The sequence below is a fragment of the Nycticebus coucang genome, chromosome 13 (genome assembly GCF_027406575.1).
Source record: "Nycticebus coucang isolate mNycCou1 chromosome 13, mNycCou1.pri, whole genome shotgun sequence".
Lineage (NCBI taxonomy): Eukaryota > Metazoa > Chordata > Mammalia > Primates > Lorisidae > Nycticebus > Nycticebus coucang.
The window spans coordinates 100920424-100937798 of NC_069792.1; the positions used below are offsets into that span (position 1 = coordinate 100920424).

The 17375-nt window shown below is 50.9% G+C and overlaps 1 protein-coding gene across 9 annotated transcripts in view; it reads right to left on the reverse strand.

Moving 5' to 3' along the window:
- Positions 1–17375, reverse strand: part of TSNARE1 (t-SNARE domain containing 1) — a 113191-nt gene that overhangs the window by 68540 nt on the left and 27276 nt on the right. For 3 of the 9 annotated variants that reach the window (XM_053558525.1, XM_053558520.1, XM_053558519.1), the window contains exons 3-4: positions 5005–5321; positions 8–204 (exon numbers count right to left, since the gene is read on the reverse strand). The exons of the other annotated variants lie outside the window; for them this stretch is intronic. The gene's annotated coding sequence lies outside the window, so the exon portion shown is untranslated. The remainder of the gene's footprint in view (positions 1–7; positions 205–5004; positions 5322–17375) is intronic. 9 annotated transcript variants of the gene reach the window in all.

Genomic DNA, 17375 nt, shown 5'->3' on the forward strand with positions numbered 1-17375 from the left:
CACTCACGCTAACGCTTCCCTCTTCACACAGGGCCACGGTCTGCTGCTGTGGGGTCAGCAGGTGTGGCTGTAATCAGGGAAGCCCGGGTCCAGCCGAGGGGGTGGCGATCAATGTGGCCAGGGCGGGAGGGAGGCAGAAGTGCACGCACAGGCCTGTGTGTACATGTGTGTGCCTGTGAGGGAGCGGGCACCTGAGTCCTCAACCTGCAAGACAGTAAATGATGCCTAACCATCAGAAAAAACCAAGCAGCAACACCAGCCAGTCATTTGCAGAAGAGACGACATGAGAAGCTCCACCACAAGAATGAGAAGCAGCGACTCGGGAGGGCAGAGGAGAGGCAGCTAAAAATCACAGTTTCCCTTAATTAACCTTGTACAACTCATTTGCTCTCCTAACTATACACATGTATAATTTTAAAGTATTAAAGCCTAATTTGTAAAATGCCAATAAAACACCGAGAAAGCTCCATCTGGAAACGAAGAGGAGGGGCTGTGGCAGGAGCGCCTTCAGTAGACTCGGGTCAGCTGGGAAGCCAGCGCCCCTCAGTTCCCAGGAGGCAGCCACAGGCAACCACCCAGCCTTGTCCCAGGTGACCACGCACTCCCAGCTCCACAGACTTGCCATCACAGCACCGACAAGGTGGGCCTGCCTGGGTCACAGGGCTCTGCCCTGACTGGGAAGCAGCCAAGGGGAGCTAAGCGCTAGGTACTACTCCCACCCACCCCCAAAATGACGGAGATGCTGGCAGTAGTCAGCTGGGGCTGCCATGAAGTGTAGAGAGCAGGCTGTGGGAGTTGAGGAGCCCGCCCAGGGCAGGGGATGGACCACAGAGCCAAAGACAGGCTGGCAGAACCCAGAGAGGTGTGCTACAGGCAGGAGGATTCAAGGAAGAGTCCCAAGTTCTGGCCCAGAAGGCAGGTGGATGGTGCGGGGAGAAGGGGCCAAGTGCAAGGATGCGCCCCACTGCACCGCCACAGGCAGGTGGATACCAGAAGCCCTGGAGACTGGGCAAAGGCAGAATGCCAGACCACTGTGTAAGGACAGTCATAAAAGGGATCACCCAGGGAGAAAAGGCACAGTGAGGGCCCAACTGAGTCAACACAGGGTCAGGTCAGGGAGTTAACTGGACAGTGCAAGAAAGCCTTGGCAGAGGGAGTGGTCACTGTCCATTGCTCCGCACAGGGCAGAGAGGCACATGAGGGCGGGAGACTCTGCACAAGCAGGCAGGGAGCGACCCAAGGATGAGAGACCCAGATGCGGGCAAGGAAGCTCCCCTGGAGGGCAAAGGGAATGAATATTCAATGGCTATGCTACAGGGCACAGAGGAAAGGTCCCCAGCCTGTCCACCTACTCTGGCTCAAGAGGCTGCCTTGCTGCGCAGTAGAACATCTAACACCTCTGTGTTTGCTCAGTGGACTGAGAGATGAAGGCTGGCTCACTGGCAGGACCACAGAGGGGGCAGGCTGGGACAGCAAGTGGCAGTGCATGTCCTCTGCCTGACAGGAGCCTCTGCAGCAGCCCTCTGTAGGCCCCTGGGGTAACCTGGAACCCAGTAGGCGCATCCCGACTGCTAGAACACAGGGAAGGGTCACAGTGTATTGGGCTGCACCAACCCAAACCCCTCAGGCATGCCATAACCCCACTTTCAGAATTTGACTCAACCTCTGCCCAGACCCCCCAACCCTCCCCAGTCCTCAAGTTGCTCCGGCCCCATGCCCTGCCTTCTGGGGATTCTGCCTACTAGCTCCCACGCTGTGCTTGCCACTTCCTCCGCTCAGCTCCAGATCATCAACCCGGCAGCCAGTCCATACCCCAACTTCTCAACCACACTTTCCCACCATGACCTGTACAACGAAGGTCTTCCTGCTAGGCAGGATCTTCCCCCCTAGAGGAAGCTGGGTGCCCTTGGGGCCATTCTCACCCAGGGCTGATCCTAGACCTCATAAGCCAGCCACTCATCCTGACAGCCATATCCTAACAGGCCAAGATCAGGCACCCATCTCCTGCCCCCAGATCAAGGACCCCACAGGGTCTGCCCACCTGACAGGGAAAGAACAGGATGACTAGCCCCCATCAGATGCTGCTCCAGGGTCTTTCAGAGGGTGGCACAGCTCCTGCTACAGAGGGCCCCGGCACTCCAGGAGGCAGATGCTCAGAACAGACCCAGGGGAGGCCCAAGGGAGGACATGACTGGCCCAGGTCACCCTGGTGGCAGCTGGAGGTCAGGCCATCCTCCTCTCCGGCACCTGCTCAGCAGTCCCTGGCAGGTCTTTGCCCGTGTGACTGACATTAGTCCTCCCCACTCTGTGAGGCAGGAGTCCTAACACTACTTAGAGCAGAGTCAGCTGACTGGTTGGTACAGGGCTTGGATGTGCTGGGGGTGGTCAGATCACGGCCGGCTGACACAGATGCCCTGCCAAGAAGACAGGTCAGCACCCTCACACACAAACATGCTCAGATGGGACTTCACTAAGAGATCAGGAGAGGCTCCAGAAGTAAGCTGGTACAGCAAACGGTGGCACAGAAGCCAGGAAGGCAGCAGAGTGGTGCAGAGCAATACGGGGTAAGAGAGCGGTAGCTAGGCCTTGGGCAGTGCTGAGTCGGCCCCCTGGCCCTGCTCTCTTTCCAAAGTGCCACAATCTGCTCAGTGGCTCATAGTGCTAGAGGTGCAGGTCCCTGGACTGCACTGCAGGCGTCTAGGAGGCAGCAGCCCAGGACAGGGGACAACACGCATGGGCGAGACACCTAATGATAGCCAGACGTCAGAGGAGGCAGAGGCTGTGCAGCGAGAGAGACAGTCAGGAGAGGACAAGACAGAGGATGGGGACAAGGTGTGAGGGGGACCTGGAGCCCCCTCAGGAGAGCATGGTAAGGCCAGAGAGGGCAATGGCTAATCCACATGGGGGTGGGGCTGGGCAAAGGCAGCAGAAGCTGTCCGCAGGCCAGGCAGGCGGAAGCTGGCACAGGGATGGGGGTGGGGATGTGGAAGCTTATGGGCTATTGTGCCGGAGAATGGCCTAAGCCCCAAGACTGCCTCAATGAGGCCAGACAGAGGCCAGAAACAGTGCCCCCCTCACTCCCAGGGAGGCTTCCTACCAAGCAGCTTCCGTGCCTGCCTGCCAGGCCAGCCAGCTCCTCCGGCCTCGTGCCCCTCAGGCTGGCGCCAGCTCTTCCCAGAGCCCCCACTTCCTCCAGCCTGAGGGAGCCATCTGTCCCTGCACTGCCCAGATCCTGTTTGCAGGATGCCAGAGGAAACAGGGGTGCCAGGGAACGCCCACCTCAGGCCTGCCATGGCCCCAGAAACTCAGCTGGTCCCCAAGAGAAAGCACTCAGGCCCAACAGAAGGGAGAGGCCAGCCAGCAGGCCACCACTAGGCTCTAGGTGGGGCCCCCATGCCCTGGCCTCCAGGGCTTCTGAATCTGACCTCAGGCAGGCTTCTGACCTTGGGATGCAGCTTCTTCCATGGGCCCGGGGCTCTCCCAAGCAGAGACCAGACCCCCTCAGGTAAGGACACCCTCCCCCAACAACAGGTAAGAAAGTATGTGACCTAGCCTCGGGATCCCCTGAACGCCCCCTCACTAAGCTGAGAGCTCCCCCAGGACATATACCAGGTCTCTTGCAGGAGCAGGCCCTGCACAGGTCCCAGCTCATGTCCTGTCCCAGTTTTCTCGCTGTAAAGTAGATGGCAACCCCACCCTACCTCCCCAATAGCAGCGAGGAGGGGACAGCTCACCCTCAAGTCCTCATTCTGTGGACCCTGACCTGGGCAACATGGCAGGACACAGAGTAGAATGGGACAGGTCTGTCTTGCCCTGGGACCTCAAGCTCCAGTCAGGGACAAATAAGGAGTGGCCTGCTGCTTGTCACATAGGAGAAAAAGAAGATCCGTGATCACCAAGAGGCTGTGCCAGGTGGGGCAGGGCATGGCCACAGGACAGAGGCTCCTGAGCACTGAAACTAAACATCCCAGGCCCCACACTCTGATGAGCACACCCACACTCAGAGGATGAGACCTGTGACCTTCTACATGGGGACCCAGTGTGGAGACACCAAGTCCCTGGAACAGGCTCTGGACCCAGACAGGCCGGCTCACACCTGTGTTCATCCCTGGCCCCCTGACCTTGTGCAGCCGGGCCAAGATTCTGCCTTCACACACCTGCCCTACTGTGTCCAGCACAGCTACAGAGACGCTGCTAGAAAGACTGGGAACCCCCAACTATAAGGATCCAGGGCAAGCAGGACAGAGAGACCTAGATCAACAGCCCAGTCAATGCCAGCCCCTCTGCAGACCACGAGGACTCTCTGCCTTGTCTCACACAAGGGTCCCTGGAGGCATCCAGAACCCATGGTGCAGGGCGGCACCTGTGGCTCAGTCGGTAGGGCGCCGGCCCCATATGCCGAGGGTGGCGGGTTCAAACCCGGCCCCGGCCAAACTGCAACCAAAAAATAGCCGGGCGTTGTGGCGGGCGCCTGTAGTCCCAGCTACTCGGGAGGCTGAGGCAAGAGAATCCCTTAAGCCCAGGAGTTGGAGATTGCTGTGAGCTGTGTGAGGCCACGGCACTCTACCGAGGGCCATAAAGTGAGACTCTGTCTCTACAAAAAAAAAAAAACAAAACAAAACAGAACCCATGGTGCAGGGTGGCCACCTACCCAAGAGCCTCTGCAGGTGGCCAGGCTGCAGCCCATCTGCCCTACTCCCACCCTTCACCCACCCCTCATCACCTCTCCACAGGCACAAATCAGGCAATCGCACAGGTGCGAGGCAGTGTGGCAGCAAGAGGCCTAGCCCGGCTGCCCTCTCCCTTACTCAGCCTCGATGGCCTTGTGTGGACAGCAGCAGGTATCCTCACCACCTGAGACACTGCCAGCCTCTTCAGATCACTCTGGATGGCCCCTGAAAGGGCTCAGCCTAAGGGAGAGGACATGGTCCATCTTCGTCTACTTTTCTGCTGTGACAGAACACCACAGACCATGCCACTCACACAGAAGGGAGGAATGCTCACCTCGCAGTTCTGGAGGCTGGGAAGTCCAGGCCCTCAAGGGGCCCAACCTGGTGAGAGCCTTCTTGCTGCGTCGTGCCCAGTGGACACAGGAAGGCCCCGAGAGACAGAGTTGTGGAAGAACCCACCTTCACAGCCCCCTCTTGACCTTGTCACTTCTTCACACTATCACTATGGCAATTTAATTTTGATGTTAGTTCTGGAGGGGACATTCACAGCACAGCCCCAGCCCAGGAGCACATCTGGAACTGAGGCCCCACACTCCGAGTGGCTCTGCTGGAGACATAAGTCCTGTGGTCTTTGGGCTTCATCTTCCTCACCTGTAAAATGGGAGTAAGGAGGGCAATCTCAGAGGGTGGGCATGAAGGCAAACACAAAGTGTGTGGCCGGACCGCTCCCTGCCTCCAAGGACTCGGCACTGCAGTCCCGGGCCGCACCCCTGCCTAGGAATCTAGAGAGCTCCTGGTCCCCCTGCGGCCTGCTCAGCCACCACCATGGGGCCCTGCCACCCTCTCCCATGTGGCTGCTGTAGAGCTCGCAGCTCCCTACACCCTGGGGTCTGTTAGGGACAGCCCCACAGGGAGGGCTGCACAGATGAGATCCATGGCGGTCCAGAGCAGTGTCCACCGTGGGGCCGCTCAGCACTCCAGACTTCCTTTCTGGCCAACCTACAACCTTCCCCTAGATATCTCCCAGAAAGGGTCTTGGGGACTACAGAGGGGCAGAGCTGGAGGAGTGCCACCCAAGCCCCACAGTGTCCAGCATTTGACACTCCACTCACCCTAGGTCCTGGGCATGAGGCAGGCAAGGGTCTCACCAACATGGGGACACCTCAGCTGGGGTCCTCGAGCCCCCACCCAGCCTTCAGTCACATCCTTGGTCACTGCAGACCACTCCCTGGTCTCACCCAAGGCATCCACACTTTGCCACAGCCTCCTGTCTCAAAGCCTCAACCCACCAGTCGCCTGCTGCAGCACAGGGGCCCCAGGTCACAGTTCATCAGGCCTCCATGTCCTCTCTCCTCCTTGCCCAGCACCCACCCCAGGGCTTGTCACACATACACACACATCTTCCCCTCACCCTTCATCATGCCCTGCACAAGCTCAGCCCTGGAAAACCCAGGTCTCCAGAAGGGACTACACTGGCTGCCACCCTCCACCCCAGGACCCGAGTGGGTGTCACGGGCTGCTGCACACCCCCATCCCCACCCTAAGCTGGGAAACATGCAGAAGGACAGCCCAGGGGACTAAGTTCCCAGGGCCCATGGGAAGGGGCTATGGATTCAAGTTCTCTGATTTCTCAGGCCTTTCCCACTCCATCTCTTCTTCAGTTAACCACAATAGGCAGAGGGGGCTCAGAACAATGGGCCTTAACACAGGCTTAGCCGCTCACCCCTGGACAAGTTGCTGCCCAACCATATGACCCTGTCTGCTAGGGGAAGGTGCTAGCTTGACCAGAAAGGAAGTCTGGAGTGCTGAGCGGTCCCACTGTGGTGAGCTGGACAGTTGCCCACGCCGGTATTCCTCCAGTGACCTCCCCTATAAAGAAATAAGGTGGGAAGGTGGGAGAGGATGGGAATCCAGAAGGCTTCTGAAGGAGGCAGGGCTGGGGCAGAAACTAAGAATCTACCAGGAGCCATCTGCCAAGTGATTGGGGTCCTCCTGGCTGTGAGCTGCCTCCCCTCCCTGCACTTCTCACTCACTCACCTGCTGGGAGTGACCTGAGCCAGGTGCTGCCCTGTGTGCTGCTCCACCCTGGGCCCAGCTGCGAACACTATCCCCTGTAGCCCCATGGAGGGCTGCCCCAGGGAGGTGGGAGTGTGAGGCAGCCACAGGATGTCTGGTCCTGCCCATGTAGTTCCAAGTGAATGCTAAGCTCAACCCAAGGACTAGACAGACACCAGATGTTGGGCCATGCAACAGCCTTCAAGCTGTGACTAATGCCATTTGGACCAGCCCTTCCCTCCACTGACCACTAACCACGGGCTCCACCAAAATGGCATCACCCACATGAATGTTCCCATAGGTGGGCTCCAGAAGCCAGACCAACTCAGAAACCTCGGGCTAAGGACCATAACCTCACATGAGACCAGGCTGTCTGCGAGACTGAGCCATGAGACTGCAAGGTTGTGTGGAAGAGACGTGCAGGACCAATTTGAGGGGCAGAGGAGGCCCTGTGCAAGGGAGCAGAGGCACCTACACCAGGTATTCTCTGATTTAGTTCAAGCTTCCATTTTTAAGATGAGAAAACTGAACCCAAAGAAGGAAAGCAGCTTATCAAAGTCACAGAAACAGACAAGGTCTGGGACAAGGTCACCCGACGGCTCATGTCTGCAGTGCCTTCTGCCGGCCCAGCTCCCATATGCATCCCACTGGACCATGAGTCTGGAGGAAGAGGGGTGCGTCTTCACCATTGTATCGCCCTCTCTAAGCACTCCTGCACTCACTGACCAAGCAGCGACAGCTGATTAGGACCTGAAGGAGCCAGTATGAATTCCCAGTTCTTAATACTCAGAGAAATACAGACACAGACGGGTGTGGGCACAGGCAGTCATACATGCCCACTCCCCGACAGACACCCTCTCCCAGCTCTGTCCACAGAGAGGGCTGAGCTGCTGTGCACCCCACAGCAATGAGCACCCCAGCACACAGATCTTGGTACCTAAACACCATTCTTTACTGAAAGGAAATTAGAGGGATTAAGGTGCCTGGGAAAATGTTTGATTCCAGAGCCACAGCCAGGAAAATAAAAGAGAAGCCTGGAGCACCATGTTATATGTGAAAAGTCAGGAAGTATTCCAATGAAGGGGCAGCTCAGAAGGACAGAGGAGCCAGCTTGGAAAGGCTGCCCTGGCCAAATCGGGCAACTGGAACATGAAAATAGATAATGATAAAAATTACATAATCCATTAAATAAGATAAAAACCCATGAGTCCACTGTGTTATAAACAAATAAATACTATGAAAAAAGAAAAAGAAGAGCTCTTCCTTAGGGTAAGAAGCCAACTAAGAATTGTGTAAAGAATTAGCAACCATCATAATGATAATTGATTCTGGTAAAATGTCCAATAGATGTTAAAGCTAGTGGGTGAATTTGAGGAATAACAAGTTATTTACACAGTTTGAAAGTATCTTCCCCATGATACTTATTACTCAAAAATGGAAAAACTAACTTTACCTATTAAAAACCTGGCAGACACCACTAATCACGTGGCCCCACTGAGCAGCAGCCGCGGGGAAAACCACCCCACACGCCCCATCACAAGGGACTAAAAAGAGCACGATGTCCCCCAAGTGCACCCCTAGACACACCGGGAGTGCTGAGCTGAGGAGCAGAGCCACAGGTCACCGTCAACGACCATGCCCCGAAACAAAGACAGATGGAGGACTGCTCTAGATAAAAACGGGCTAAGAGACAGGATCCCTAAAACCAACGTGTAACCTGGGATCTCCTGGGCAAGGTCTGCCCTATGAATCTGACTAGACAGGAAGGGCAGAGCCTTGTTAGTTTCTTGATTTTGGTCACTACACGTAAGAGGTCGTGTGCTGGGGATCATGAAGCTTCACGTCTGCAACTGTCAACTGGCTCAGAAACCACATCTACATACACACGCGTACAGAGAGAGGAGGGATAAAACAAACACAGGGAGACATTCACATTTGGGTGGGTGAAATATAGACAATAAGTCTTCCTGTTAATCTGGCACCTTTTTTAAAATCTAAAATTACATCTAAGAATTTTGAGTTAAAAATAAAATTAAAACTCATTGGACATTTTTTTTAAGTCCTAGGAATAAATTTAAGAAAGGTATAAGCACTGAAAACTGAGTTATTACTAAAGAGAAATTTGAGAAAGCATGGCGAGTGCCGGAGCCCCAGTCAGGAGCAGAGCACAGGCCACCAGGCTGCGCAGCTGAGAGGCAGCACCCTCCACACTGACATACACGTGTCTGCAAAATACTTTCTAAAACCAAGACGTCCTTTCCATTTAAAAACAATCTATTCACCAGGCACAGTGGCTCATGCCTGTAATCCTAGCACTCTGGGAGGCCAAGGCAGGTGGATTGCCGGAGCTCACAGTTTGGAGACCAGCCTGAGCAAGAGCAAGACCCCATCTTTACTAAAAATGGAAAAACTGAGGCAAGAGGATTGCTTGAGCCTGAGTTTGAGGTTGCTGTGAGCTCTACCCAGGGTGACAGCTTGAGACTCTGTTTCAAAAAAAAGCTATTTGACAACTGTTGGAGTAAAAGAAAAAATGTGAACTAAAATTAAAAAATTTCTAAAGAATAGTAGCAATGAAAATAGGAAAATCAATAAGACACATTTAAAGTAAGAATCAGGAAGATTTGTAACACTAAATATTTTTATAAGAAAAATGGAAACAAATGAACTAAGTTCTTACCTCAAAAGGTTAGAAAAGGAATAACAATATAATTCAAAAATAACCACAAATGGGAAAACAAATCAAGGATGCAAAAAACAGAAAAATAGACATAATCAAAATCAAAATTCTGTCCTCTAAAATAATACAACAAAAAAGACAACCAACCAGCTAACTTAATCAAGAGAAAAAGGAGAGGAATAAAAATATACAATATAAGAATTTAAAAGGGAGAATAACCATTACAACAGAAAAAAGTTCAGGAACCATAAGACACTACTTAGCAAATAAATCTCTATGCAAATCAATTGTAAAACCTGAATAAAATGGGTAATATCTGAAGAAAATGAGGCTTATCAAAAGTGACCTGTTGGTAATATAATACTTATACAAAATTTAATAGAAGTTCAAAAAGCATTCAAAAAAACTGCCTCACCAAAAAAAGTACCAGGGCCAGAAAGTTTTGTAGAAAAATTTAACCAAACATTTACAATGCCCCATAAATTATCCGAGGTCACGGAAAATGAAAGGAGACTTCCTGATGCTTTTCATGAGGCCCGTAGGACAGTGATGCCAGGACTCAATACATAGTCCAAACACAGAAGAAAACTGTAAACCAATACATGATAAATATTGATGTAAAGATACTGAATAAAACACTGAGAAGGAAAATTCACAGCCCCATCTGTTTATTTTTTCCAGGAACACAAGGCTAGTTTAACATTAGAAAATCCACTAATATAACTATGTTAACAAGCAACAAAATTCAGTGCTCATTTCTGATGGAAACCCTCAAGCAGCTATATTACAATGATAAAATAAAATAAATATCTTCCTCAAATGAGTACCTTATTTAACGGGAAAATAGTAGCTACAGTTTCCCCTAAATTAAGAAGAAACCAAAGGTGCTTGCTGTCTCTCACTGCGGTGCCTAACCCCAGGGAGCCAGTGGGCCAGCAAGCAGGCCAAGCGTCCTCTGTATTCACAGCCGCTCCCCCTCGCTGGCATCACCGCCCCAGCGCCACCTCCTGCCAGATCAGCAGCATCAGAGTCTCACAGGAGTGTGGACCCCACTGTAAACCACGCATGTGAGGGATCTGGGCTGGGCTCCTCCTGAGACTCTCATGCCTGATGATCTGAGGTGGGGCTGATGCAGTGACACTAGTGCTGGGGAGCAGCTGCAAACACATTATCATTAGCGGGGAGGTCTGACTGCCCAGAGACCATAATAAATCAACTCCTTTCAAACTCATATCAAAACCATCCCCTACACACACACACACACACACACACACACACACACACAGGTCTGTGGAAAAACTGTCTTCCTTAAAACCAGTCCCTGGTGCCAGGAATGTTGGGGACCTGGTACTACTCAACATTGTTCTGATGGTATTGGCCAATGCAGTTAAACAAGATATCAACAAGAAATAAAATCGTATCTCTCTACAAATGACACTACAGCATACTTAGAGAACCCTAGCAACACAATACTAAAATCTAAATAATAAAAGACTTTGGTAAAGTCTTAGAGTACAAAATTAACACACAGAAATCAATAGCCTTCACATTTGCAGAAACCAGCTAGATGATATAATGTAGAGAAAATAACAGCAACAAAGAAGACAGAAGATCCAGGAATAAATTTAACATGATAGGGGAAAGGCCCCTTAGAGTGAACTTTTAAACACTCAGTAAAAATATTTTAAAGTTCACAGAAGTACAACCGATCAAACAAAAAGACATCCTTTGTTCTTGGGTCAGTTTTCTCACCCCTAAAAATACCAGCAATCACTTTTATGAAGCTAGGCAAGTTGATAAGGAACTTCATTGGGGAAACAAATGTACAAGAATAACTGAAAAAACACTAAACAAATAAAAGAACTAGCACTAGCAGACTGTTAAACCCCAGAGAAGAAAGCACTGCCACCGTGACGATATGGGTGCATCTTGCAAACAGTATGCTCAGTGGAAGGAGCCAGACACACAGGCCAGAAAGAAAAGACCGCGTGTGTGCTATGATTCCACTTTGTGAGGTGTCCACAATGTGCAAATCCACAGAAACAGAAAGCAGACGGAGGCTGCCAGGGTGGGGCAGAGAGGAGGGAGTGGCTGCTAATAGGGATGGGCTTTCTTTCCAGGGTGATGAAAGTGTCCTGGAATTTGATGGTGGTGACGAATGTACAATGCTATGAATAGACTAAAAACCACTGAACTGTATGCATCAAAGGGGTAACCTTTAGGGTATGTGAATTATATTGTAATAAAGCTATTATTAAAAATGCTAGAAATCCTCCAATTAAAACACTGGGCATGAAAACATAAATAGACCAATGGAATAAGGAAGAAAGTCTAAAAATAGATCCACATACATATGGAAATTCAGTATATGATAAATGCGGCGTCACAAATCAAAGGACTTTTTTATAAATGGTGCTGGGACATCTGCTTAGCCATTTGGAAAAAAAATAAAAATTGGTCTATGCCTCACAAAATAAAAAGAATATACTCCAAATGGATCACGGCTATCAATGTAAAAGATAAAACAACTAAAGTATGTGCAATAAGAACAGTGAATTCCTCTTTAACCTCTGTGTGGGAAGTTTCCTAGGTAGGACTCAAAAAATCAAGATGCTACAAAAGGAAAGACTGATAAATATGGCAAATTTTAAAAGGCAAACAAGCAAAAAAACTTTTGCAATCGGAAAAAAACACTAGAAGTAAAGTAAAAAGACAACTGACAGGCTGAGAGGAAACATTCGCAATGTATGTCACAGATAAAAGGCTAATAATATTCCTAATATAGTACAAAATGCTCATAAAAACTGTGGGAAAACAGAAAAAAATAGGCAAAAGATATGAACAAAAAATTCACACATGCACACACTCACAATATAAAACTGGTGCTTAAACATATGAAAAGACTGCTCAAGCTCACTCGTAACTAGAGAAACACAATTTACAGTTATACTGAGAAGGCCCCTCTGTCTGCAATGTAGGAAGCTGGAAAAAAAGTGTTTCCCTGACCTAGCAATAAGAAAAAGCTACAAAACTAAGAAATCATCATTACTGGATACATCAGACAGCAAAGGTCTCAGGGCAACCGAGTAGCCTGCAACCCTAAAGAAAGGCAATCCAAGGAGAGAAAGAGGGGAGCATGAGACCCTGGCAGGGGCGAAAGAGGGGGAGACACAGTCAGGCAGGAAGATCCCAGCCACACCCAAAGAGGGGTGGCCACATCCACTCACAAGCCCTAGTCAAGGAGGCAGCAAGTGCTCACAGAAAGCTAGGAGTGGGATAAGGCAGCACCCAGCAGGGCATGTGCAAGGAGAGGGCAGCTCTGCAGCTCAGAGACAGGGATCCCCTACTCACCCAAGCCTGTGGGCCAAGGTCGGCAATGACTGACCCTGTGGCCCCAGGGCATAAATGGACAGAGAGGCTGGGGAGGGTAAAGAAAATACTCTCTGTCCCTGGAAAAGAGACAGGGTCCTTCCTGGAACTACTGGGACAGGGGCAGGACACACTCTCCTCTACAAGATGGCAAAGTTTGAGTGCCACAAGGAAGAGGAAAGGCTCACTGAGAAAACCCCACTCCCAAGACCAGGCCTGCCTGGGACTGCGGCTGCAACGGGACAACCACCGCCAGGCACTCAACAGCCAGTCCTATCAGTCTACTGCTGCAGGAAGCAGGAGTGTGGGAGAGCCCACCTCTGCACCCGCAGCAGGCACACGAGGAGAGCCCAAGGCCAGGTAGGAACTCCAGCCCAGCCTGAACCAGGGCTGTGCCCTGAGGGTAAAACAGCAGCAGCAAAACCCATACGCAAGCCAGCTCCTCCCCAGATTAACTCAACCCCCACAGAAACGGCAAAAGAAACATCCCTCTTTCTTTCTTTTTTTTTTGGGGGGGGGTGGGGGACAGAGTCTCACTTTGTCACCCTTGGTAGAGTGCCATAGCGTCATGTCACAGTTCACAGCAACCTCTAACTCTTGGGCTCAAGTGATTCTCTTTCCTCAGCTTCCTGAGGAGATGGGTCTACAGGCGCCCGCTACAGTGCCTGGTTATTTTTAGACAGGAGTCTCACTCTGGCTCAGGCTGGTCTTGAACCTGTGAGCTCAGGCAATCCACTCACCTCGGCCTCCCAGAGTGCTAGGATTACAGGTATGAGCCACTGCACCCGGCCTTTTTTTCTTTTTGAGACAGGATCTTGCTCTCTCGCCCAGGCTAGAGTGTAATAGTGTGATCATAGCTTGCTATAACCTCCAACTCTTGGGCTCAAGCAATCCTCCTGCCTCAGTCTCCCAAATCACTAGGATTACAGGTGTGGGCCTCGGTGCCCAGCCAGGACATACCTATTTCTAAGCGTAAATATTTATCTCAGTCTTATACAGTGAATCAAAATCAATCAAATCAGTTAAAAAGAACTAAACAACACAAAAAAACAGCAAACCATTGTCAAGTAACAATCAGCAGAACTAGACTCAGAGTCAGAACTACCAGGGGATTTAAATTAACTAGGTCTAGGCAGGTATGTGGCTCACACCTATATAATCCCAGCACTCTGGGAGGCCAAGGCCACAGGATCACTTGAGCCCAGGAGTTTGAGGTTGCAGAGAGCTGTGAAGACGACACCATGTTCTAGCCCAGGCAACAGAGTGAGACCCTGTCTCAATCAATCAATAACAAAAATAAATAAATTAACCATGACTGATATATTAAAGGCCCCAGTGGAAAGGATGGACAAAATGCATGAACAGTTTCATCAGAGAAACAGAGTCAAACGTAAATGCTAAAAATAATAAACATGGTACAGAAACAACCACAGACTCACACAGCCAGGGGAATCGGTGACCCTGAAGGTAAGTTACTAGAAATTATACAAACTGAAACATAAAAAGCAAGAAAAAAGGTGAAATAGAAAAATTAAAACAAAGACAAAGCAAGCGTCTATCAGATGTTACCAAATGTCCTAACAGATGTTGAACTGGATGCCCAGAAGGTAACGAGCAGAGAACAAAACAAGGAAACAACTAAGGAGGTGGCAGAGAAGTCTCTGAAAACAGCGAAAGGCACCTGCTGCAGTCTGAATGTCCAGGGTCCTCCCCAGTCCTCCCAAACCCCTAGTTGAGCTCCTGACCTCCAATGATGGCACTGGGAGGTGGTACCCAGAGGAGCCAACTAGGTCGTCGGGGAGGAGCCCTCAACGGGGGATCAGCGCCGTCAGAAGAGGCCCAGGAGAGACCGTCACCCTCTGCCACGTGACCACACAGGAAGCCTGGGAAGGGCCCAGCACAAAGACGGCTGGCACCTTAATCGCAGCCGTCAGCCTTCAGAACTGTGAGGAGAAATGTGCTTTTATAAGCCACCCAGCCTATGGCATTCTGTTACAGCAGCTAGAGCAGGCTACGACAGTACCATACTATCGATCCCAAAAACCTGGGATGCTAAGCAAGATAAGTATCAAAGAAAAAGGGTGAGGGCATAGAAACAGCACAGTCAACGAAGGTAAGAATCACAGCAGACTCTCCCTCAGAAACTATGCAAACCAGAAGACGATGAAGTGACATCTTCATAACGCTAACAGAAAAAAAAACAAAACAGCAATTCCATACCCAGTGAAAATCTCTTTCAAAAATGAAATAGCAGGGCGGCGCCTGTGGCTCACTGAGTAGGGCACCAGCCCCATATACCGAGGGTGGTGGGTTCAAACCCAGCCCTGGCCAAACTGCAACAACAGAAAAAAAAGAATGCAAATCCTTAAATATGCCAAAAAACATAGAACCTGAAAAATAAAAAAAAAAACATTAAAAAAAATGAAATAGTGGAGAGGAGAATCTGAAACCTGAGTGCCTTTGGGAAACAATGTCTGACTGGGAATGTCAGGCTAGAGACACAAGGAGCTGTGCAGAACACTGCACCCTAGTTGAGAAAGTTTATCTTGCAAGCATACAAACATTCAAAGGACAGTGGGGGAATATTACTAACAACTTTATGCCCATAAATTCAACAACCTAGACAGAGCTTACTCAAGACACAGCAGATAACCTGAATAGCCCTTTATTGAACTGATAAGAAAACAGTTTTAAAGAAAACACCAGGCCAAGAGGCTTTACAGCAAATTCTACCAAACATTTAAGGAAGAAATAATACTAATTCCACATTTAATGAAGAAATAATACTAATTCCGGGAAGGAAAAAAAAACCCTAAAGGAACAGGAATCAGATCAGCGGTTGCCAGGGGCTAGGAGTGGGAGCAGGAACAGACCACACAATGCTATAAACCCCACTGCACACTTAGAGTAAAGTTACTCTATGTAAATCAATCACCAAAAACACCAGGTAAAACTTGTTATGACAGGAGGATCACAGTTGCCCTTGCTGGGAGGCCCTGAGTGGACAGGACCACAGAGGTGCCTTGTGGTGCTACAAATGCTCTTTCTTCACTGGAGTGGGAGCTGCTCGGGTGAACACATCCGTAAAATTTACCCAGCTGTATAGGTAGAGATGTGAATTTTACACACAGAGTATGAATACAAGATTTTTAGTCTAAGCCAAGGGTTGGCAAACGACCCCCAGACCCTCTGCCTTCCTCTGTGAGAAGCTGTACTGGAATACAGTCACTCCCGTCCATCCCACGCCGCCTGTGTGCTGCTTCTGTGCTGACCACCCCCTAGAGTCCTCCTTCCATGGGACGGGCAGCGGGTGGAGGGGCTGTCCTGCTGCTCGGGCCACCCCAGCACTTCCCCTAACCTCCAAGCTTTACCCATCCTCTGTGACACAGTCTTGACAGAAGTACCTAACTGAGCGCACGGAACCAAAAGGACCTAAAACATTCCCTAACCACCATGAATGGCTCAAGATTGTGAAGATTATGAGCTCTGCCCTGTCATGTTTATTCCTGCCAGCACAGACTCTCCTGTGGGACTCTCCTGGCCAAGCGCCCGCCAATCCCTTCTGGAAAATTCTCCTGCCCTCCCACCACCCTCTACCTCTCCAAGCTGACTCCCTATCCTGCTTCCAGAATGTCCTGGGTCTCCTCTCTCTTGCCAGCCTGCTGAGGTCCTGAGTGGCCTCCGCCTCTGTGTGTCAAGGGAAGACGGGGAGGGAAAGCCTCCAGGACTAGGCAGCAGACGTGAGAACCAGGCCTGGAGCCAGGTGTGGTTCTCTTGGGAAGAAAACCATCTGGTCTTTGAAGGTGCCACAGGGCACAGCCCTGGGCCACAGGGCTGTGGGAGCTGGAGTGATCTTAAAGGCCCAGCTGGGCCTCACACAGACTGGTGGCTGAGGGAGGAGAGGCTGGGAAAACACCCCCCAACAGGAAGGCAATGAGCTGGCTGGACTCACCCAACTCCCCAGCCACACCCAAATGGCCCCCAAAATGAAAACAGTCATGTAAGGCAGTATCATGAAGGGCCCACTGCCATCCTCCAGGAGGCGGCCCTGGGGAGCCTGCACCCCCAGCCAGACACCCCAGGGCTGCCCCAGACCATGGCAGGACACCCCCAAAGCTCCCCACAACCCTGCCTAGGCCATACCAAGGGCCTGGGTCAGACAGTAAGGCCCCAGAGAGCAGGACCAGGATGTAGCTGTCCTGCCAACTTTGACATGGTATTGGAAGACTCTAAGGCCCTAACACCATCCCAACAGAGGAGGGGTACTGACTCCACTCTCTGAAAGATAACCCCAGTGATGGCCACCCTGGGATGTGGCCACAGGAGGGGAGAGGAAACACATCAAACAACAAGGAGCCTGGCAGAGAACCCCAGCCCCAGGGCCTGCCAGACACCTGCTGGGCTGAGCACTGCACACACGCAGGACCTTGGCTGGGACAGGCACAGAGCAGGGACTGGAGCCCAGACCTCTGCAATCCAAGCCACTGCCCAGCTGAGCAGGGAGAGGCGGGACAGAAGCGGGGAAGGACTCAGCACAGCCAGTGGAACAAACACCACAAGATCAAACACCAAAAAGAAAGAAAATCCCAGACTCCAGCTGGTGT